The sequence below is a fragment of the Panulirus ornatus genome, chromosome 1 (assembly GCF_036320965.1).
Source record: "Panulirus ornatus isolate Po-2019 chromosome 1, ASM3632096v1, whole genome shotgun sequence".
Lineage (NCBI taxonomy): Eukaryota > Metazoa > Arthropoda > Malacostraca > Decapoda > Palinuridae > Panulirus > Panulirus ornatus.
Window position 1 is genome coordinate 98,478,383 of NC_092224.1, and position 25,260 is coordinate 98,503,642.

Here is a 25,260-nt window from a genome sequence, read left to right on the forward strand (position 1 = left end):
CATTACTTGGTTCGCAAAGATGACTCGTTCGATGACAGAAGTTAACCATCCTCCTTTTGACAAGATGGAGTTCTTTTTTTTTTCTTAACTTTGAAACCCAAACACGTGAGGTCGTATGATGCAAAGGGGCGAGACTGCTTCCTCTAATTTTCCTTTGGGGTTCAAACTACTTTCTCTTTATGAGTACAAGCGAGGCAGAAGCAGCTCCCGTGATTGTAGCGAGGAGAGGAAGTGATGGCGCCAAGTTGTGTTGCGGGGAAATAATAATACCTCCCGCTGTGAGGAAGGATATTAAGAAGGAGGGAGCAGGCGGGTTGAAAGTTCCTGAGCACCAGAAAGAGACCTCCGAGAATTATAGAACATTGTTCCTGATTGGTGGCTTCCCCTCGCCAGGGAACCATTAGCGTTAGTGCAATGGACGTGTCTACAAACTTCACATGTGCCGTCCTCCTCCTGCCGGAGGCACGGGCGACCCAGACTGGAAAGGTCCTCGCTGCTTGAATGGACTTCTGCCACTGTGAAATCGGAGAGGATGAGTTGGAGGATAGGACAAAGGAGACTGAGAGAGAGAGAGAGAGAGAGAGAGAGAGAGAGAGAGAGAGAGAGAGAGAGAGAGAGAGAGAGAGAGATGACGCAGGTGAATGAGAGGCATAAGTGTCGTCGGGGAAGGGGAATTGAGGGGGGGGCAGGGGGGAAGGAAATCAGAGGATGTTATGTTCCCTTCCTTTTGCCACATAGTTAAAAAGGAGAACGGGAGAGGCAGGAATCAAACGCATGAATTACCAGCAGCGAGGCAGAAAACTGGCGTGCAATATAAAGGAGTTATGGGCCTTGGGGGCTGGCTGGCTACATCACTCTCCCACAGGGTTGATATGAAGTTGTAAATGAAATATGAGAAAACTTTGGGATATGATTATAGGAATGTGAGGTGCTGGGTGTGGGTGAGGCTGACACAACGGAAGATGAGGAAGAGACAGACGAACAGGACGAGAGAATAATGAGGGAAGCAGTGGTAAACACGAACACGATGAGAGAATCATGAGGGAAGCAGTGGTAAACACGAACAGAAATAACGTAAGGGAAGAGAGGATCAGTGATGGAGGATAGAGTGAAGTCTGGCCATAAATGCATTCTAAAAGAATAGAAAATAAATGGACGAAGAACTTCAACATGTGATTCAATACTTCTCAGAATCACAAAAAAAAGATGAAGTTATTTCACTGTAAAGAAGAAAAAAATTAAATGAAATAGAAAGAAGGTCCAAGAATTCACGTAAAACTTTCTGAATGAATGCTATTGTAAAATCATGTCGACCATTGTGAGCTGATAATGATAGTACAATTAATATAATAACATCTCTTTGGGACTTCCTAAAAGTATAAAGTAAATGGTCAAAGTTAGAAAAGGAAAGGTAAAAAACTAATTACCAAGTTTTGCAGAATGTCTCACATTACGAAAGTAACAAAGCACTTCAGGCCATTCAAACAAAGCTGTAATTCCGTGCAAGTGCTTGCATGCCATGTGTGCTTAACAATATAACGTGCAAACTAAGTTCTCAAAGCTAGAGTCCAGGATAATTGGACTGGTGCAATAATCATTAGAGGATTACTCAACGAGTCTTAATTACTGCTTCAGATAATATGGTTGGGAGTAAGAAGAAGGGCTTATGTACTCAAGCCGCTAAGTGAAGAAAGATTATACATGAATTAGACATGATAATTCATACTTGATGATAATCTGAAAAATAAATAGAGAATCATGCACCTGACATGATATTCCCTGCGTGTGTGACCGAGCAGTATGCACGTAGATGTATGAATGTGTCTTACAAGTCAGAGAGAAATGGAGGGAAACCCTCAGTCAAGGTTTTCAGTGGATTGCTGGAGGTATAGATGAATAGATGCGCAAACCGTGAGAGCAACTCTTCATGATACGGGAAGAAAAAGGAGAAAAAGTATATTGTCTTCTTGCTGGATTTCTTTGTCAGTATTCTGGCTTCTTCCTGAAAAAGCCTCAAAATTATCTTTTTTTTGCTGTTTTTCCACACAAACTTTATATTACATCTTCATGTGTTTTAATAATGAAAGGAAAACTGTCTTGAAATAGTATGGTGGTCTGAGGCTACTCTTTTGTGTGTGTGTGTGTGTGTGTGTGTGTGTGTGTGTGTGTGTGTGTGTGTGAAGGGGAGGTAGGAGCTACAGCCGCTAGTTATGCTCACAGTCTCGAAGAAAAGGAGGCGGAGGGGAGCGGAAGGGGAGGGAAGTGGTCAAAGAAAATTGCAACACAAAGATCTCGTTCGTGACTCCCACCGTAGCTTCTACCATTCTCCCACCACCTCATATGATTCGTCCAGTGGCTGATGTAGTTCTTCCATTGACTCCCTCATAGGTCTTCCATCACCGTATATATACTTCTTCTAACAACCCTTATAGTTCCTCCACTAACCCATATAGTTTATCACCACCCCATCACCCATACAGATATTCACCACTCCGTATACTTCACCCACCACCCAGTATACGTGTAACCAAAATATGAATCATGGAAGTGAAGTGGCATATCACTAGACACAGTCAACAGGTGATGGTATCTCTCTCTCTCTCTCAGAAATCAGTGTTTGGAATCATGAACCACCGGATATACCCAGACGAAATCGCCTCCTTGACTCTTCAGTACCCACATGGCATCTCTGGAATCCCCAATGCTTCAGATGGGCTTGATCCCTGGTTCATAAAGAGACCTAAGAATGATTCTGCATCGGCTGTTCAGTGTTCCAAATCGAGTAGATGAAAAGGCATGAACTTGCAAGCATTTGTGGCTTCATTCTTCTCATCCTTCGGCTTCTGATGCCTTCGAAGCTGCTGCGACAAACCAATACCAACTTTAGTTAAGAAATATATTCAGAAAAGCTTCAGCCAGTTGTCTGCGGTTCCTCCAGTCAAACGCGATGACGCCATCTGGACGCTTAGCTGGTTCCGTCAAGCTTGTCTTTCGCAAGACTTGTGCAGAAGTCGTTGCCAAGTGAGCCTTGTTAAACTACTTCCTGCAGTCATCGTAACTTGGAGCAACGGAAGGTGATTACGTCCGTCGTTGCTCTGCCACAGTTACGCTGGTAGTTAGCATGGAAGGTCACAGCAGGGCGAGGACAACCCCAGTACAGTGTGTGTGTGTGTGTGTGTGTGTGTGTGTGTGTGTTTTGAGGTAGATGCCGAGGAAGGAGTTTGGAATGGCTAATTAGAGAGTTCCAAGGTGAAGGGTCCCTCATGTGTTTGAAGAAGACATTGAGTTTAGATATATATGTTTTTTTTTTTTACGTTGAAGGCTCCGGTCATGGACATCAAGGTCTGGCTTTAATTGAAATGTAGAGAGTATTATGAAAGGGAAAATGAAGAGACGGGAGTAAGTATTTACGAATTTTGAAGGAAGTGAAAAACCTGTCTTTATAATTGCGCCAGGTCATAGTTATTTGGAAGACATGAGAGGGTAGAGAGTTCCAAAGCTTCGAGGTGTCGGGAAAGAAACAGTTCTCAAAGTGGCCCACCCTTGAGTTGCCGACGGCCACACAGTAATCATACAACGCAGCAGCTTGTCGAGTATTGTGTGGTCTAGATTGTGGTGGGGGCAAACAGGCAGCCAGCTCTCGAGTTCAAAAACCAAATTAATGCCTATAGAAGAGGATACAGTTTATCCCAGTTTGATATAAGAAATCCTCTACGTAATAATATTGTACCACTCTCCTTATCTGTGGATTCTAAGAAAAATGGATGAGATTGTGTTGGCTGGCAGTCTGCCGACATTGCCAGCAGAGAGTGTGAAGTATTCGTGAATCTGGAAGCAGTGTGAGGAGAGAGAGAGAGCAAGCGAGAGGGAGAGGTGCTTGTTAAGTGAAATGAGAAGGAATATGTATTCTAGACTAAGAGACAAGCTTTCTCACTCCCCAAAGAAAGTAATCTGAGAGGTGGCTCGGGCCATCATAATATTATTCATGAGAGATTTGCGATATTCCATTAGATTTTCCCGAGTCACAGAAGATGATGACTTCAAGATGTAAGTTATTCACAGAAAAGTTGGGGACCTGGTGAGGAGCTGGGTGGCAGAGTGACAATGAGCGTCTTCAGAGGTGCTCATCATCCTCTCCACGTCGTCCAACTGTGTCTCGAGGATTATACCAACAGCACTGGAAGGATTATACCAACAGTACTGGAAGCATTATATCAACAGCACTGGAAGGATTATACCAACAGTACTGGAAGGATTATATCAACAGCACTGGAAGGATTATACCAACAGTACTGGAAGTATTATATCAACAGCTCTGGAAGGATTATACCAACAGTACTGGAAGGATTATACCAACAGTACTGGAAGTATTATATCAACAGCTCTGGAAGGATTATACCAACAGTACTGGAAGGATTATACCAACAGTACTGGAAGTATTATACCAACAGTACTGGAAGGATTATACCAACAGTACTGGAAGGATTATACCAACAGTACTGGAAGGATTATACCAACAGTACTGGAAGGATTATACCAACAGTACTGGAAGGATTATATCAACAGTACTGGAAGGATTATACCAACAGTACTGGAAGGATTATACCAACAGTACTGGAAGTATTATACCAACAGTACTGGAAGGATTATACCAACAGTACTGGAAGGATTATACCAACAGTACTGGAAGGATTATACCAACAGTACTGGAAGGATTATATCAACAGTACTGGAAGGATTATACCAACAGTACTGGAAGGATTATACCAACAGTACTGGAAGGATTATACCAACAGCACTGGAAGGATTATACCAACAGTACTGGAAGGATTATACCAACAGTACTGGAAGGATTATACCAACAGTACTGGAAGCATTATATCAACAGCACTGGAAGGATTATACCAACAGTACTGGAAGGATTATATCAACAGCACTGGAAGGATTATACCAACAGTACTGGAAGTATTATATCAACAGCTCTGGAAGGATTATACCAACAGTACTGGAAGGATTATACCAACAGTACTGGAAGGATTATACCAACAGTACTGGAAGGATTATACCAACAGTAAAGATTATACCAACAGTACTGGACATAAGGGACGTCCAGCAAGAAGTAGTTTCTTTTTTAAGCGTCTGAGCTGAGCCACTGGTTAGATACAAAGAAATGCAAGCTGGAACACACCACTGGGTCCCTTCGAGGCTGTTCGTGAGTGTAGAAGTTCTCAGAAACTCACACCAGTGTGGTAAAAACAGAAGGTCAGACAGATGATTCAAAGAGAAAAACTTACAAGCTTTTCATGTAATTAAGGAGGCGCAGATAATGTCAGTCGTGGACTTGAAGCAAAGTGCTCATCAAATCTATTCTTAAAAGTGTCTATAGTACTCGTTTCTCAAATAATTCCAGAAGCTAACAAGCAAGGTGAAGAAAGAGTCGTTTGCCTCATTCAATACCAGTGAATGAATTAGTGTTAGGAGTGAATGCCGTTTTCTTTTGGGAATGGCTCACTGAAGAGCCTCACATTGCCTCACATAGGTCCACTAGCGAGTGAGGATCTCCTGGCGTAAGTCATATTACTGTTGTTAGGAAAGAAGTAATCGGTCACTAGACAAAGGTAATTTCGCGTCCCTAAGAAAAAGATTAAGAAAGAAAAAAGATAATATTGAGAGAACCAACATGGTCTTTTCTCTAAGCATCGCTTGACTAAAATTCTCGCACCCGAAAACTATGTGAAACTCGGAGGTGTTGCTTACGCACGAAACAGCGCCTGGGAAAAGGGAAATGAGGAACGTATTGATGAGTTGCTTGAACGTCATCTTCGCTTCCTATAACTCTTAAGATATTCGCTCTATCAAACCAGTTTTGATTCATTTATTATGGTTGGGATCCTACCAGTAGAATACTGAGGGAAACAACTTGGAGCATAGACATGTGCGAGCATGTGAATGGTAATGACTCACAAAGGAATACGAAGATGGTTCATGATCATCACAAGTATCGAAGAAAGAGATTGTGATTCATCATTTGTTGGACCAAGATCAAGAAATTCTTTTCTGTTGAGAGTTCAATTATCTATATATAATACAGTCGGATGGTCTTCCACTATTAACTTAAAGACAACTAACTAAAGATTCTTTTAAGAATCAATTAGATTGTCTTTATGAAATAGTGTAGGTGTTTATGATCTTAATGTGTCTTTGGTAAATTACTAATTCTTCCTCGCTGATCTAGCAACAGTTCTTACGTACTTAAATTCAGTTTTTGGTCATTACGAAATCATTCGATTTTGTTCCTAGTTTCTTTGTATTTTTACCTTCTCTCATTCTTATCCTTATCTTGAATGTATTATGAGGGCTACTTTGGATATAAGTACAGGTAATCATACTTTAAGCTCAGGCAATTAAACTTTGTATGTCTTATTTTCGGGGAAAATTGTAATGTGTACTTTGCCAAAAGTAAACTCGCCTCGACCAGATTCTTATCACACGTAAGGCTGAAGATCTAAGCTGCTGCAGCTGTGCTTCTTCCTCCCAGCTCAAGCCGAGGCAGTTAAGCTGCCTCGGCTTGAGCTGAGTGGCGCCTCCGCACCTGACGCGTCTGACTGCTGCTCGAGTGACGAGGTGGTGATGAGTGTTGCCCAAGAAGATGACGAGCTCGAGGTTCATGTCTTCGTATTTTCCGATGCGTTGGTGTGAATCCAGACGAAATGGTCTCTGATGCGTCCTGCAACTAGATCAAAATAAAAGGGGGAATATTTTGATGACTTCGATAACATTCTTCAAGAGGTTAAGGGCGACTGGATCGATAACAGAGGGTTTTCAACTTTGATAAGAAAAAAATAGGAATTTTCTTTTCGTACTTGTAAAAGAACATTCAGGGCTGAGTGTAATAGTTAAGGTTAATACCTTTCGATCTATGCTTGGAGGCTGGCTGGCTGCTCTCCGAACGTGTATAGGTGATACAGAGACAGCGACTGTAACTATAGCGAGCATATTACCTGAAGGCGTACAATTCTGGTGATCATGCCCTCTAACCTGTGAGGACTGTGGGGACCGAAGTAGTTGGAGGAGCTTGTGGCTAATATTGTCCACTGCCAGAAGAGATCTACGAGATTTGGAGCGCTGGCCTGATTGATAGCTATATCGTACGAAGAGGCCATTAAGGTTAATGGAATGGTCCATCTTATATTCACACACTTGCTATATCTACCGACTTTTCCCTTACTTATAAGTCCAACCTGGCGATCCCAGGCTGGGAAGGTGTACTTGATGCATGAATAGGCTCCTGACGCTATGAAATCAGAGAGGATGAGTTTGGAGGAAATCTGGAGAGAATGAGAGAGAGAGAGAGAGAGAGAGAGAGAGAGAGAGAGAGAGAGAGAGAGAGAGATGGACACGGATGATAAGCTCATGAATTAGGCACAAATGTCAGAATATTCATTACGAAAACCTACCCAAGATATCAAGATACTCCTCACTACCTGAAATTATGGAATATACATCTCTTTCTCCTCTTGCTACAACGGCGAAAATGAAAGAAAAAAAAAGAGAGAAAGAGAGGGAGAGAAAAAGAAAAATATGAAATCTAATACGAAAGTTTTCGGCAGGCTGAAACTGGAGTGCGGTATTAAGAAATTATGGGGGAAATGGGGCCACATCTGTTTCCTGGGTGGGAGATATGAAGTTGTAAATGAAATGTGAGAAAACTTCTGGATATCATCATGGGGTGGTTGAGGAAGGGGGGCGAGGGAGGAGGAGGAGGAGGAGGAGGAGGATGTCGTGTTGAGGAAGGGGAGGGGGTGTGAGGAGGGGGGGGGGGGTCGTCGTGGTGGCCAGGCTGTTTAGGAGGCCGGGGGGGGGGAGTGAGGTGATCGTAGAGGAGGAGAAGATGAAACAAGACTAGGAAGACGTGGAGGCGACAGGCAGCTACGGGGGATAACTACAATCGCGAGGAAATGTGACAAATAAAATGAGTTCTGTGAAAAGGCTAAAGGTATGATAAGGTCGTATATACATTCTAACATATACAAACACGAAGTTCAGCTTGAAAAACATATATACATTCTAATATACATCAACACGAGGTTTCACTTGAAGACTTCAAACATATATAAACACGTGATTCAGCTGTAGAAACACATGCACATATCAACACGAGGTTTGATTTGGGAGCCTATATAAATTCTATCGTATATAAACGCGAGGTTTGGCTTGTGAACTTATATGTATATTATGATATATATAAACATGAGTTCGACTTGAGAACTTATATACATTCTGGCATATAGAAACACGAGGTTTGGTTTGGGAACTTATATACATTCTAACAGGCATAAACACGAGATTCAGCTTAAGAACTTATATGCATTCTAACGTATATCAACATGAGGTTCAGCTCGAGGACTTATATAAATTCTGATATATATAAACACAAGGTTCAGCTTGAAAATTACTTATTGGGGAGGAGAGAAAATTCACCGTGAATACATGACTCTTCAGGGATATTCAAATGATCGGATTTATATGATAATATGATCGTATGACGTAATGGTTTGAGAAAAGATGTAGATCTGAGAATAAGAATATTTGACATCGAGGCAGATACGTACTGACCGTTTGCCCGTTTTGCTTGTATACGTCTGTCGTAAATGTCAAGACGCAAGATAAGAAGGAAAAGAATCTGAAAATATCGAGGAATATTCAACTCACTCTGAGTCACGGAGCAGAGGAGCAAGCAAGAACGCTCGTGCATGCAAGAACAGGAGGTGGATTCGGTATGTGTGTGTCGTAAGATAAGAAAATGTTATGTGGAAACACACACACACACACACACACATCTCAGTCCAACACTTGGGACCATTAATTCTTGTAACTCAAACTTCCATTTTTGCAATATTCACTTCGAGTGGCTCCTTGATTTTATTCACTCGGTATCAGAAGTTAAAAAAATAAGCCTCTCTTGTAAATTTGAATTATATTATGTTACCTATAACGTTTAGCATTTAGTATTACACGTGGCAGCTGGAGAATGGGTATGAGATGGATGCCTTTCTTCGTCTGTTCCTAGCGCTACCTAGCTAACGTGGGAAGCAGCAAAAAAGTATATACACACACACACACACACACACACACATATATATATATATATATATATATATATATATATATATATATATATATATATATATATATATATATATATATATTCATTTATTTATTTATTGTCGCTGTCTCCCGCGTTAGCGAGGTAGCGCAAGGAAACAGACGAAAGAAATGGCCCAGTCCACCTGCATACACATGTATATACATACACGTCCACACACGCAAATATACATACCTATACATCTCAATGTACACATATATATACACACACAGACATATATATATATATATATATATATATATATATATATATATATATATATATATATATATATATACACATGTACATAATTCATACTGTCTGCCTTTATTTATTCCCATCGCCATTGTTTTGAGTTATTATGAGGAAATTAGATAACAAATTACTAAACGCTATCATAAGGAAAACGTTGGAGATATGAATGGGAATAATGGGAAGAAGGAGAAGATAAACGTTTGAAAAAAAGAATGTGGAAGATTTAGACGTGAATGAATGAATGTCTCGCGAAAACTCCATTTAAAAAACATTATGTTTATTCCTGTGTAAATAAGCCTCAACATAGGAGGATTTTTGTGTTATATTTTCACACAGACTTATGAATAGGGGACTCTTACTTGTTTATAATGAAAACAGTCATACACACATGGTGATTTATTTCCACCATATAAATTCATATACGTGTGGAGATATTAATAGTAACAATAATAATAATGATGATAATAATAATAATGATGATAATGATAATAATGATAATACTGACGATGATAGTAATAATCATAATGATGAAGTGATAATGATAACAATGATAATGATAATTATGTTAACAACAATAACAACAACGCCATCAACAACAGTAATAATGATAACAAACGTTTTATTGATAACAACAATAATGGTTTCATTAGACTTATGTAGACATTCGGCTGAAAATAATCCGTTGAGTTATTACATCACTGGGAGGTTCATCATCGTAACCAGTCCACAGTCATGTGTGTGTGTGTGTGTGTGTGTGTGTGTGTGTAAGACAGCAAGATTCATAGAGCAAATGAGCAAGTAATAGGCATATTTACAACTGGTAGCATAAGGAAGTGCATGGGAAGGCCAGACAACAGGAGATCTAACAGTCTATGATGGGGTGAGTGAGCTGGTCGGAGTAGTTGTATTGAGATCACAGACTTAACTGTAGTAGAGACCAAATGTATGGCATATGGCAGCCTCCTCATCCACCTCTCCCTCCGGCACAACAGCTGGAAGGAAAGAGTGCCTCCTCACCCACCTCTCCCTCCGGCACAACAGCTGGAAGGAAAGAAAGCTTTAAGATGGAACACCATGATGTACTGGGGAGAGAGTATACTACATTGGAAATTTTGTATGAAAGTGTGAGCGGAAAAACTCCCCACCTTGACTGTAGCGGGAACCGTCATTGAAGTATTTGTCTAGCCTTGATTGGAAATGTATTGATAGTCTTCACATTGATAGCAACGGGTGGTAATTCATTTCATTGTTCTACATTTCTATAGCTATAAAAAAGAAGAATAAACACTTTTTGCCCCCGCTGCCACTACTCCTCACTCCATGTATGTTCACGCTGTTTTAACAGGTTCTTGACACTCCATTTAGTGTAAAGAGATTTTGTTTTGTCGAAATTATCTAGTTTTTTGAAAAATTATCAATGAGTCCTCTCCAGAGTTGGTGCTAATTTAGGAAGAATAATCTTGGATCTCTGAGTGCTCCTTCGTACAATTTCTATCTGAGCTATGAAAATGGTTTTGTCGGTCTTCTTTGAATTCGTTTTAGTCTTTGTTTAAGTCTGATAACCAGAAACGTACGGCTTATTCCAAATGAGGTGTGACCAGGCCGTTGTAACAGGCGATTGCTTCATCCTTCATCTTATTATTAATATTTCTAACCCATGGAACCTAATGTTCTGTTATCATATGCAAGTAAGGTGTTACTGGACTGCGCTTGCTCGAGGTTACACCGCGAGTGAAGAGTCTTTGGCGAGGCTGTACGTATCATTGTTAGCTGACGACACAGTCCCACTGGCGTCAAAGAACTTTTCACTTCAAAAGATTCCAACCTTCTCCGCTTCTGAGTGCAGCGCAGCCTTGCAGCTGGAGAAGCTCCTAGATATACTGTTGTGGGTAACAACCATGACCCTTTTGAGGAAAAAATCAATGAGCAGCTTGGCATTGTTTTTCGTAGAATAGGTCGTCACCGATGATCACTCCACGGCCCTTATCTTCCTTCTAATCATGATTCACTGAGTGTCTTATATTCGTGAATGATATTTTTGTCGTGAAGATATACTGTTTAGCATTTTCCAACACCGAAATCCATTTGCCCTGTCTCTGACCCCGTCAACAGTTTCCCTAAATTAGTTTAGATTTTCTGGTAGTTTTCCTTTGGGACAAAGTTTCGAAAATTCTGTCATCCGAAAGTATTTCCATTTCTCATGACGAATCCTGTCTCCAGGTCAGTGATGTAGATGATGAAATTGATAGGTCCTAGAAATGAGCCTTGTGGTACCTTGCTTGTCACACGGCCACTTAGAATGTTCGATGATAAAATTTACAACAGGGAGGTGTTTTTTTGTGACAACTGTAATACCTCCTTTCACCATGACATATAGTTTCTCACGAAACGTTTATAATCAAATGATAATTCATATGAGTTACATGGCCTTAAAGTTAAATGTTATCTACAAGTGTCAGATATCCACGTAAGATTTCCTCGTAAGATTTGGTTAAAGTAATGTATAATCTATAAATGTTATATTCCCTGTCGGCCCTCAGAATCACTGCGAAAATTTTAGGTGTATTAACGGGCGTTTAGAAACTAGATTGCGGGCCCCTGAAGATCTTGATGGCTCTGAAATCGAACTCTGTAAGACAGTTTAGAGTGGTGTTGTTCTTGAATCGAAGCTTCCAAGTCGAATGAAGGGAAAGATACAAGATTTCCGGCGCCTGTATTCTTCAATCATCTTTTTGATTCAGTTTTTGATGAGGTTGGCTGCCATCAAGTCGAGACTTATTTCGGGTCGAAGAAAGACGATTCTAAATCCAGCTGTGTACAGCTTTTCCAGAAGAATCTGGAGTCGTTATTCCAGTCGTCCGCTGGTGCATTGTAACTTCTTTTGGACATGGTTTTTGTTGAAGACAGTGACGTATTTCTACCTTCCACTCCACCTTCTCAACCATATCACTGCCTTTGCTCATATACAGCTCTACCTTCTAAGTTCGTATCAACCACATACTTTATGCTCTTAGGTTCGAATCCCAATTCTCGATCGATTATTTGCGTTGTAAAAACAGGAAGGGACCAAGGAACATCCTTTGTGGGACTCCACCTGTCACATCCAGCGAGTCCGAAACGATTTCACCAAATTAAAACTACACTTTGCTGTCTATCAGTGAGTCAGTCACTGGTCTATGTAGGGAGATTTTCCTCCCACGCAAGAGTTTCCCAGCTGGCGTTACGCGCTACTCTGGGTGTGCCGTCGGGGATGCCCAGGTGAGCCATGATATCATTAGGCTGTGTCTCGTGGGTGCTACCGGACTCCGCCTGCTCGAGGTGACACCGCGAGTGAGAAGTCACCTTGGGTAAGTCTGTATCACTAGGAGTACAGACAGTCTCGTTAAAAAAAGATTCTCACACCAAAGGAATATACACTTTCCTGCTACTGGAAGAAGCGCAGCCTTGTCCTGCAGGAGCAGTTTTAGAAAGGTACTGGGTAGCATCAGGACTTTCTCACAGCAATTGGTCCTCAGATAATTGTAAATGAGTAAACGATTACGTCAATTAGGTATCACATGCTGAAGTAGAAAACCAACTCCATTTGACTTTAAGAATTATGTCATGTTCATTCAAAGAATTAATTTATTACTTATGAAGAAGAAATAAGTATTCTATTTAATGTAATAAAATATGAACTTTGACACTGAGGAATGAATGCTTCCGTCAAGAAGCAGAAGTTATTTTTCTGTCATGAGTACGAAAGCTGAGGAAGTTCATACCTGTACCAGAAACAGCTGAAGTTGAGGAAGTTCATACCTGTACCAGAAACAAGCTGAAGTTGAGGAAGTTCATACCTGTGCCAGGAACAAGCTGAAGTTGAGGAAGTTCATACCTGTACCAGAAACAAGCTGAAGTTGATGAAGTTCATACCTGTACCAGAAACAAGCTGAAGTTGAGGAAGTTCATATCTGTGCCAGGAACAAGCTGAAGTTTTTTTTTCATCTGTTGTGCGTGTCAATTTTCACCGTGAGAAAAGCGAACAGTTTTATCTTTCATTTAGTTTTGTTGAATTCCTTTCTGATGAAGATACTCGGAAAGACACACACACACACACACACACACACACACACACACACACACACACACACACATTCTTTGGAAAATATTGCATCTGGATGACATGTATTTAATAGTAATGTTTTCATTACAAACTACGTGTCTTCTTTAAACGATATGAGGTTATATAACTATAACACTATAAGAGAGTAATTCAGGTGTGAACTCAAGGAATGCCTCGAAACTTGAGATTTTCATTTACTCACGGTAAATAATGTATCTTCCCAGATTGGTCCGATGAATTTCGAAATGATCAATACGGTTCGTGTTGTCTCGGTAGGGTTGGCAAGCATGAAAGTGACAAATTTCCAATCATGGTAGCCCCACTTTTATAGTTATTTCAGAAATGAAACCAATATAACATTCATTGTGGCACATTACAGAAATAGCCGCCAACAACTGATTAATTACAATTTCATGAAAGCAAGATTACCAGCGTGAAGCCAGAATAAAGGGTAATTCTCAAAATTCTTTGTCCAAAGTGCCATATTGTTTCACGTAAAATCTAGTAAGATACTTTTTTTATAGTGTACACATAGTAGTCTCTTGTGGTACTTCCTCAAATGCCATTTGGAAATCTTAAAAAAGTATTGGAGCTGAAAGTACTTCTGGAATTCAGTTTTCATGTGCAGCATTTAAAATTCACATCAGATTGGTTAGGTAAGGTCATCTGTTGTTAGAACCTTGTTGATTCTGTTATCATATTGTGACACAGAAATTATACATTTTTGCTATATAGAATTCTCCATCGTTTTACAACCATCATGAATCTAATTAGATGTTAATTTAACACATGTTATATCCTTTCTTTTACATGGGGCTGATATCATCTTGTGCCTTGCTTTCAACTACTGATTTGTTAAATCTTGTGGTTACGGGTGATATTAGTGGATATCTGACCTTCAAAGAGATTCTTAGTGCTTGATTATGCAGATCTAATTGGATCGATGTGTTCCAAATACTCCAGTAATTCCTACTTTTTTTGAATCTCTTCCTCCTTTTGATATTACGTCGTATCACCCTGGAAATACAAAGGAGGCTCCAAAAATCGCCATCCTAGTCACTCTAAGTTGTCTAATCTTCCAGTTTTGCTATCTCTTCCTTCACTTCGCTACATAGTGCCTTTGTAATAGTCAAACCTGCCTCACTCTGCCATATACCTCCGCCCTGTTGTGTAGAGTCTCTTAGGCCATTTTGATTACTCCTTCCCCGCAATGTTTGGCTTAGAACACAAAACAAACAAGGAGTGGACCTGTCTTCTAACTTTGAGAGATTGTACATTAGATTTAGATGCACAGACTACACAGACCCCAAGTTCCATGCGATGTAGTCTGGCGTTAATACTATTAAAGGAGATGCAATCCGCTTAAAAGTAATAGATGAAAAGAAGTGCAAAGTAAAGAAGAGTTTGCCGAACTAGAATGTCTCAAGGAAATTTTCTATAGGAAAGTCATAGAGAGAGAGAGAGAGAGAGAGAGAGAGAGAGAGAGAGAGAGAGAGAGAGAGAGAGAGAGATTCTCATTAGGTTATTGAATGAGAGTGGAGTTATCAAGCAACTGTTCCGTACACAGGATTTCCCCTCTCCTGCCTCAGAGATGTATAGGGAAGGGGGAAAAAAAAAGAATATGAAATTTAGTACGAAAGTTTTCGCGCGGCAGAAAACGGTATGTGATATAAAGAGACAATAGGAATGAAACTATATCATTTGCCTGGGGGCTGGGGTAGGGTAGGGGGGTTGAGGGGTGGGTTGGATATGAAGTTGCGTATGAAATGTGAGGAAACTTTTGGTGATATCTTTATGCGAGTGTGAGGGGCTGGCTGGCTGGGTGGTGGCCAAACTGGTAGGTTGGCAAACGAGGGAAACACAACAATGCGAGAAAAGCAACTAATCAAAAAGAGGGATAAAGAAAATAGCCATATTAGACAAACATGGATTTTCACACATCCATCTCAACTGATGCCAAAAGTGAATGCGGATATAAGTACGATATAAGTCTTGATGAAAGGGAAGGGAGGGAGATTACAGTGTAGTGTCAGTTTGCATTTGAGGAAATGGGTCTTTGGCACGTGGGTGTATATACCATAGACGCAACAGGACATAAGGTTGTGTTTTAGTTCGTATTGATGAAGGTATCAAGTTTCATTAATCCATAGGCGTCTAAATGAAGATAACAAGTTTCAGAAATCCATAGACGTATTAATGAACATATCAGGTTTGAAACGTCCATAAATGACTCTTCAAACGTACCAAACGTTTCAGATTGATGTGAGGATAATGATATAGAAGGAGGACCATTTTTATTAAGCTATCATCAGTAGCTGTATTCCCACTTCCATAGGAGAGATCAGGTACACACAGCCTCTGAAATTTCTCACATCCTCTACTTTATTCCCGGTGTATTAGGGTGAAACTCCAACTTCCACATATATGGAACTGCTTCTTATTTTCCATTTTGTACTCGAAGTTCATTCGTCAAAGTGCCATGTTTTACGCATTTGTAGTAAAACCGAGAAGGTGAAACACAGTGTGAATTCTGTCGAGGTACAAAAGATAAATGAAGTAATGAGGAATGATTATCTCTGATGACCTGAAGCCAAATTAGCACTACGTAAAAGCAGTTTGAATAGTGTATAAAATTCTAGGATTCATTGACAAGGTCTTCGATTCTAAGTCTAGAGGTAAAATCCTCGCTCTGTACAATTCAGTGGTCGTCTTCACCTTGAATAGTGTGTTTAGTAATTTTTACGCAGTTAAAAAAAAAAAAAGACGTAGACATAAAGAAAATGGTATAACGGTGAGTTGCCAAGGTGATGCCTGACTGGGAAACAAGTTCAATGGGAAGCTTGAGAGCTCGAGCTTATTTAACTTAGGAAAGAGAAGGTTAAGAGATGATCTAATGCAGGTACTCGAAATCATCAAAAGCTTTGATATTCTCGATCTAAGCAGCTGCTCAAGGCTAGATCCATCTGACCTCACTCGTAGTAATGGATATTATGTCGTTAGCGCACGTTTTACTTCGAATGAGGCGCAGCACATTATCACCAACAGAAATGTTAACTTTTGGAATGATTATCCAATAAGAGTAGTTGAAAGTAGCACGATAGATGCTCTTGGTTAAGGAAAGACTCGACAGATTCATGGCTTCTAGTCCATGACTGATATCATTTGCGCCCCCTTAATTACATGTAAAGTCTGCTGGTGTTTCTTTGTATAGGCATCTGTATCTTTTTCTTTTTCACAACACTAATGTATAAGATCATGATCTCGCCCAAAGACACAAGGAAAGCTCCCAAATTTCAGTTCCTGTTTGAATTCCTTTGCCAAGTGAGATCAACTTCTCCATTCACGTCACTTTTAGATGCTTCCTTTACATCCAGTTCCCAAGTAGTTCTTTCCAACCTTCCCCTTGAAATATCCTTCGCCCTCGAGAGGTTCTCCCACTTCGTGCATCTGTCACCTCCCGAGATCTACCTCTTCTCTTTCAACCATTTGCAACACTGTTGTGTATTTTCTTGACGAACATATTACGTGCCTTACGTTCTATAAGACTACATCATCCAAGAAGACTTTCATCCTTATGTTTTTCTGATACTTTCTCTACGTCACGTACGCGTTGATTCTCTAGCAATGTGGACATAAAGAAGGAGAATATAATACGAGAAATATAAGGCCTCAAGGAGTAGATGAATGAGCAAAGAAAGTGCATGCAAGCAAAAGGTTGAGAGAGAGAGAGAGAGAGAGAGAGAGAGAGAGAGAGAGAGAGAGAGAGAGAGAGAGAAGAGAGAGAGAGGTTGCGTGCAAGATGTGTGTAACGTGATGAAGAGAAGGTGTGTGCTCAAAGGCACTGAGTGGAGAATGGTTGGTTGCTGAGGGGGGGGGGTGTAAGCAATATGTCTGAGGGACAGATAAAATGAGAGAGCTCTAACCCCCTCCTCCTCCTCCTCCTCCTGGTGGTGTTGCTGGCGATGTAAGAGCGACACGGAGGAGAGAGAGAGAGAGAGAGAGAGAGAGAGAGAGAGAGAGAGAGAGAGAGAGAGAGAGAGAGAGAGAGAGGCTCTATACATGTCCAGCCACGCTGAGCGAAGACAGCGGCGCAATTGCCCGAGGATATTGCAGAAAACGTGAATATATGAGATACCGAGAGAGTGGGAAATACGCTGTAAGTGAGACTTGGGGGTGTGAGTGGTGACCCTCCAGCCCCGTGCACGATATAGAAAATGGAAGAGACCTTTGTCGTGGGTGGGAGTGACCTCGTATGATGCAGGCGTAAGTTTGTGACCTCTGTGATACCAGGCGTAGGTGCGTGATCTCCTCAATGAATAGGGGGAGATGTGTGACCTCCCCAGTAAATGAAGCAGGTGTTTGACCTCTATCATGCGTGAAGATGCTACTGACTGTGGCTTGATCTGCATCTTATGTACTCTCACTATTTGTGTACTTTTTGCATATATATATATATATATATATATATATATATATATATATATATATATATATATATATATATATATATATTTTCTTTTCTTTCTTTCAAACTATTCGCCATTTCCCGCGTTAGCGAGGTAGCGTTAAGAACAGAAGACTGGGCCTTGGAGGGAATATCCTCACCTGGCCCCCTTCTCTGTTCCTTGTTTTGGAAAATTAAAAAAAAAACGAGAGGGGAAGATTTCCAGCCCCCCGCTCCCTCCCCTTTTAGTCGCCTTCTACGACACGCAGGGAATACGTGGGAAGTATTCTTTCTCCCCTATCCCCAACAGCTAGGAAGGTGCGCGTTTCTATGCACTATGTTCGTGTATATATATATATATATATATATATATATATATATATATATATATATATATATATATGTATATGTATGTATATATATATATATATACTCAATAGTACACAAGTAATACACCACAAGGAAACGGAAAATGCGAAGTGTCATACGCTTTCGTATAATTACATCGTCAGGCGCCACTGGGTGGGACAGGCACATGAATCAAGAAACAGGTGAAGGGATTGGTCACCCACAACGACTTCTCCTCTCTCAAGTTACAGACTCGTATTAATCTGTGTTCTGAGAAACAAACTTTCTCACTTATAAAGATAAATTTAATTTGCATGAAGGAACATTTTGATTCATATCAATATCTCTTTGATAAGAGTCGATTCAGCAGTACTTCTCTTCATTGCTGAGTTATTGTATGTGACTACCTTAACACTGCTCCAGTCAGTTTGATGACCATAGTCTTTGATGTGGACAAATATTGCATTAGATTCTTGACCATACCTAACACTGTTTTATATTTTTTAACCCTGATTTTTAGAGCCTTACCAGTTTGACCAATGTAAAACTGATCACACTCTTTAAATTGGTTATTGTACACACAACCTTTCTTAAAAGTTACGGAATCTCTGATAAGACTTTGTCTTACCGTATCATTTCTTAAGTCATATATTTCTGATGAGTTATATTCACTCTTATTTTATTCTTGAAAAACACGAAACGTTTAGGGCACACGAACACTGCCCATCTTCAGTCAAAGTGATTATGAATGACACATTACAGTATAAAGAACAAAACAGGATTGAATCACATCTTGAAGTGTTACAAATGAGAGCGGCGACGCAAATGATATGTTGATCGGTGGACCGTGTTCCCTCGGAGATCACGCGCGGTAGTGTTGTCAGTAGGGGTCCAACTATTGGGTTTGCCTGAAATCTTCGCACCTTGGGAAAGTCTAGTGGAGGTAGAGAGTGGGGTCACCTGGGATGCAGTAAAGAATAATTGTAGAGTCCTAACTTGTCCTGTACTATGTTGATTTAAGCGTGAGGTTGGTTTTCACAATGCTGTCATTAATTTTCATGTTCTTGTCGTAAATTATGTTGAGAAGATCTTCAGGGATGTTGCAGGTGATGTTCCTATCTATCGCCTCTCCTTCAGATACGTTCGTCAGTCTGATAGACAGGGAACATCTGGTTTTTACTAGAAAACTCGATGAGCAGTTCCAGGTTGTTGTTGGCTGTCAGTAACTAGTCGAGTTTGGAGGAACACATTTGTATCTTTATCGATGATTTTATTGGAAAAACCATTGATGACTATAATTTGGTTGACCCTAGTGATGTCTTGGTGTATGAGGTTCCATGATGATCAGTTCTTGTATGCAGGACTCAGGTACGCTCTGATAACCCTTAATTTTGTACCTCTCTGGGCACCACTCACTCACTTACTCACAGCGTCCAGACACCTGACCAAGTCGGTAGACTTACGGTGAACACTGGTGTGGTATCCCCCCATTATGAGCCTGGATGTCTACATCAAGGTAGGGGATCGTGTTGTCCACACACACACAACTCATAAGTGAACCTCAGGACAGATGTCTCCTCCATAGCCTTCTGTAGTGTCTTAAGATGATCTTCGTTCCTTAGGACGACGTAAATATCATCAACGTATCGGTAGGACGTCGTCGGACGGGTGTTGCAACGTCTTGCAGAACTTGATTGTCTACATGATAGGTGCATAAGACAGCAAAACTTGGCTCATATGGAGAGCGCATGGCGGCTCCCTCTACCTGATAACACAGCTCACCATCAGGGCTGAGGAATGAGACTTGGATGGTGCAAGGAGGCAGTAGGCAGGCCTTCTAGTATATGGCTATAGGAATCTTGGATGCTGGTCTTGATGGGTGATTATAGACAATGTTGAATATCATCTCAATAGTTGGTTCTACTGGAACTTTAGTTACTCTGTAACTCTCTGCGTTCATTGCCTCCAAGAGTCCTAGAGAGTGAGTCTGATGGAGTACTACGGAGAATATTAATACATTGATCGTACACTGAACGTAGAAAGTATGTGGCGGGAATGTAGGGAGAAATCATCTTGTTGATCTGTATAGCTAACCTGTATGTGGGTGTGGTAACCTCTTCCACCAAGAAATCACCAGAGTTAAGCAGATCTTAATCAACTTTGGTTTTTCTAATAGAATCATTGATAATGAGACATTTATGTTCCTCCAAACTCCATTAGTCAATCACAGCCAACAGTGACCTGGAGCTGTTCACTAAGTTTTACTGATGATGTCCAGTGTTCGTTTGCCAGAGCGTTTCGTGTATTTCAAGAATAAAGTGAAAATGAATGTAGGATATTTAGTTTACAATTTATCTGAAGAAGCAAAACGTGTGGTGAGAAAAATGGAATAACCAACAGAAAACTAGTGAATGTTGAATATGCATTAGTGTTTAACAGTGTAGTAAAGAAAAATGTTCTGCCTGCTTACACACACACACACACACACACACACACACACACACACACACACACACACACACACACACACACACACACACATACATACAAAAGCCAAATTTGCTAATTATTTTTCATCTGTTCGTTTGTTTGTCTTCTCGTCATAGGTACCTGTAAGTCCTCTTTCTCATTCTTTACTAAAGATCCTAAAAGATTTTTTAGATTTATCAATAATAAGAAACATGTAAGAAGTAGTACACGAGACGGGGCACCCATTGTGGATGATAAAAGCATAGCAACAACCCTGAACAAGTTATTAGATTCTGTTTTTACACCAGAAAACAGCGACACAAATTTTGAGACAGTGATAAATAGCTCTCACGCAATACCAGAATTTACCGTCACAGATAGATAAGCTGAAGACTAATAACAGCTCTGGTCCTGATCGCTTCTATGGACGAGTAATTATAAGCGTCCAACACGAAACTGTTAAACCGGTAACTTATATTTTCAATAAATCACTCCAGGATGGAATAGTTCCCGTAGGCCTGGAGGCTGGCAAACGTCACTCCTATATTCAGAAAGGGAAACCGCCAATTGCCTGGCAGTTTCCGACTCATCAGCCTCACATCTATCATTTATAAACTTCTGGAGTCGATTATATGAGTGAAAAAAATCATAGCGTACCTGGAACAACACAGTGTGACCAATAATACACAACATGGTTTTAAAACGCGCACATCATGCCTCACAAACCTCTTTGAATCTTATCATATATTATTTAGTTCCCTTGACAAGTTAGGGAAACAAAAGATATTATATTTCTGGACATCCAGAAAGCATTGGACAAAGCTCTCCACGTTGAATTGATGCATAAGGTCCGGGTCTTGGGCATTACTGGCTGCACAGGAAACTGGACAGAAGCCTGGTGACGTGATGGGAAGCAGAGAGTCGTAATGATGGTGAATGATCACTTGTGGTCACCCGTGACTAGCGGGGTCCCCCAGGGATCCGTGCGTGGTCCTATACTTTTCATCATTTATACAACGATATTGACGTAGGGTTGAATGATTCAGCGTCCACATTTCCAGGCGACATAGAGATCGGCGGTGCCACATTACCTGAAGAAGATAGGGGAAGATTACAAGAGGATTTACATACAATCGCTCAAGGGTCTGGAAAATGGCAAATCCCATGCAACGTCAATATACGTCAGCTTTTACAAGTAAGAAATCTCAACAAAATTTTCCATTATGGTCTGATGGGCCGCAAGATATAGGACACCCTTAGTGTAAGAGATCTAGGGGTCACTGTCTTCAACAACTTCCCAACCTTGTAATGAAGCCGCCAAGATAGCAAATGGGATGTTAGGATTTATCAACTGAAACTTTTCATACAGAAGCAAAGATGTGATATTGCCACTGTACCTAAGTCTCGTTACACCCTACCCCGAATATGCAGCGCAGGTTTGGACTCCCCATAAATTGGAAGCAGTGTAGCGAAGAGCACTTCCTTGCATAACAAACTATGTGAGGACAGATTGTGAAAAAGGGGTTCTTCCCCAAGCAAGAGACGTCTCCAGAGGAAATTAGTAGGTTGTTTTAAAGTTCTTAGAGGATTCAGTAAAGTCGACGTTGAAATTTTCTTTACCGTAGCACCAGCGCTACCAACGGGAGATTATGGACTAAAATTTACTTAGAGGCCACCGAGTACATCTGAACTGTAAGAAATATTTGTTTACCAACGACATAACTGGTGCATGGAATAAGCTTTCAGAAAATATTTTTCAGAGCAACACAATATCTTCAAAATCATACTTGAATATCACTTGTCCCTCGCGGTTATTGAATAATTCATTTAATTAGTCATCACAACGTAGTGGTATATCATGCTACCTCCTCAACCACTGATCTCTCTCTGGCCATGTTGCGGTAACATACTAAAACTGATCAACCTATTTGACTTGCTTTGAGAGAGTGAGAATTATTGTATCATTCTCCAGCTTTAGGAATAATATAGGCAACGAAAGTCGAAAGGCTGGAGCTCAAGTTCATCCTTAACAAAAGGTGAAGGGATGCATGTCAGATGGAGTGCATGATATATTCTTTCTACCTTATGACTTTCCTGTAAAAATGTCCTTCAGTCTTATTACTCCTGCAAGGTATTTTTTCTACCTGTTTTCTTGCTGGCGTGTGCCGGAGGGAGTGGAGGGTGGGAAGAGAGCCTTTACTTTGCTAATTTTTTTCTTCTACTGCTTAGACGAGGTCAACATTTTTTATTTTTCTTTTAAGTAGTCTTAAGGTCAGATCACCTCGCTCGGACGTTGGGTCTGTGTGGTCTATGTAACTCTCTCTCTCTCTCTCTCTCTCTCTCTCTCTCTCTCTCTCTCTCTCTCTCTCTCTCTCTCTCTCTCTCACACACACACACACACACACACCCTTCTTTTCCCTTCCTCTCTCCCATCACAAAACACCGCAATCTTCCCCAGCGTCAGTGGTGCTGCACATACGACACAGCAAGCGGATATCAGGTCCCCCCACCTCCTCACGTGATAAGGATACGCGCCAATGCGGGATATCATCTGGTAATAGAGGAAGGAATCAAAGCCTCAGCGAGACACACGACGATCATATCCTGCGATCGGGTAGGATTCAAGCCCACAAATAGATTCCTTCTTCGTATCAGACACTCGTGTTCCCCGCTGATATATAGGGCGAGGTAACAAGTGGCAGAGGAGATTGATTAAAATTCTTGTCCTACAGACGAAAAACGAGGGAGCAGTTCTGAGAAAAGGAGATTCCTGATCCCGTCACAAAACGTCTGATGACCAACCGTTCTCGTGGAAATGAAAGATGTCTTCTTTCGCATGGAAGTTAGGTTGTTTATTATCATTATTATTATTATTATTATTATCATTATTATTATTATTATTATTATTATTATTACTATTATTATTATTGTTAGTATCATTATTATTATTATTATTATTATTATTATTATTATTATTATTATTATCATTATTATCATTTTTATTATTATTATTATTATTATTGTTATTATTATTATTATTATTATTATTATTATTATTATTATTATTGTTAGTATTATTATTGTTATTATTATTATTATTACTATTATTATTATTATAATTATTATTATTATTATTATTATTATTATTATTATTAAGATTATTATTATTATTGTTATTATTATCATTATTGTTATTATTTGTATTATTATTATTATTATTATTATTATTATTATTATTATTATTATTATTACTGATATTATTATTATCATTATTGTCATTGTTATTATCATTATTATTATTTTTATTATTATTATCTTTATTATTTTTATCATTATCATTATTATTATAATTATCATTATTGATATTATTATTATTATTATTATTATTATTATTATTATTATTATTATTATTATTATGATTATTAATATTTTTATTATCGTATAATGTTTACTACTTCTGTTCATCCTCGACAAACGCATCTTCAACACACCTTTGACCCAACAGGTAAGGAAGGAGTCAGGCCAAACGCTACCATAGGGGTCAGGGTGATGCTTGCTGGAAAAGACGATAAATAGAAAAGCTAAGAAACTGCTTAAAATCAATACGTTCATCCCTTATTGAGAGAGACACAGTCATGACTCACAGACGTTCCATTGAGGTTAATACTAAATGACATCATGCATTTCTTACGTCGTAACTATTCTTACCCAGTGTAGGGAACCATTGTTTCTTGTTATGGGGAGGGAAAGAACGTGGGCAAGTGTTGGAAGTTAACGGGAAAGTTTGCACCCTGAAATTGGCGGGCGATATAGGGAAATTATGAGAATGAGCCTCAATCAGTTTCCAAGGAAGAAGATATGAAGTTGTAAATGAAATGTGGGGGAAAGTTTGGGGTTGGCATTAGAGGGGGAGACGACTGACCTGCCTCTGGTGGGGAACACGGCGGAAGTGGAAGAAGAAGAAGAGGAGGAGGAAGAAGAGGAAGAAGAAGAGGAGGAAGAAGAGGAGGAGGAAGAAGAGGAGGAGAAATTTCGATTATCGTGAGGATAAATTAAGAGTGTAGAGGCGGAGGAAAAGGTAAAATGAAGTCGGTGAAAAGATTATTTACTGTATTTGATCCTTTTCACGAATGTCTTGAAAAGTTTGAGGAAATGTCTGTGTTGTGGATGAAGAGCTCTCGAACGTAGTTACATATATATATATATATATATATATATATATATATATATATATATATATATATATATATATATATATATATATACATATATATATATACATGGCAGCTAGAGACTGAGTGTGAACGAATGTGGCCTTTGTTGTCTTTTCCTGTTGTCTTTTCGCCCCCTCCCCAACCCTATGATTCACTTCCGCTTCCACGGTTCCATCCGCTGCCAAATCCACTCCCTGATATCTAAAACACTTCACTTCCTCCAATTGACTTGACCCTCAACCCTACTGTACCTAATAACCTTGCTCTTATTCACATTTACTCT